This window comes from Poecilia reticulata, linkage group LG10 (genome assembly GCF_000633615.1).
Source record: "Poecilia reticulata strain Guanapo linkage group LG10, Guppy_female_1.0+MT, whole genome shotgun sequence".
Lineage (NCBI taxonomy): Eukaryota > Metazoa > Chordata > Actinopteri > Cyprinodontiformes > Poeciliidae > Poecilia > Poecilia reticulata.
The window spans coordinates 26,616,822-26,617,647 of record NC_024340.1 but is presented as its reverse complement, the minus strand read 5'-3'; positions in this window follow the sequence as shown (position 1 = coordinate 26,617,647).

Sequence of the window (826 nt, the reverse complement as noted above, 5' to 3'; positions counted from 1 at the left end):
AGTCCTGAACACTAGCGGAAAAAGTCAGCGTCGGGCCGGGGGGCGGGGCCAATGACCGGGGCCAATGACCGGGGCCAATGACCGGGCCCCTCACGTGTATCGCCTGCGCTGCTGGAAACTGTTGAGGGGAGGGGGTGCAGGTTGGGACAGTAACTTGCATATACCTTTCTGAACAGGCAGGGGTGTACTTTCTCCGTCTAAAATCAGACATTAAAGCGTCTTGAAACCATTCCTCCCTGGTCCCTCCAGACCAAGGCCCCCTTCCGGCCCGGGGGCAGTCGCCCCCCCAAGCCCTCCCTATAGCTCAGCACCTGGTCCTGAGATGACTTGGCTTCTGTCGAGTCGCTTCGGTGGGAATCTGTGATTCTGGGGCAGAGTCAGTGAATTAACTCCTTCAGTGTTAGAGCTGCTGGTGGAGTTCAGAGTTAAGAAGTAAAGAGTTATTGATTCTATTTTAACACCTCTAAATTTGACACGGAAACACTTTGTTTTAACACTGGATTTTAACTACTAGTAATATACACCCCAGAGTTACATAAGCAGAAAGTGACTCTATAAGAGTAAAATTAACTCTGCTTTTGTGCAAAGTCTACCAACACCAAAACATTTAACACTTTTGAATTTGCTGTGAGGGAGTATAAACAAACTCCTGCAAATGACTTCACAGGCTTCCATATCTGACAAGAAGGCCAATTTAATCTGATCAAACTTTTCTTTCAGATTATGCTGCTGCAGTCAATCTGAAAAGATTCACTACATTTAAGGCTTTTTACATCTTTTCATCAGCCATGCCAGCTGAAGGTATGCTGTCTTTGATTTTATATAT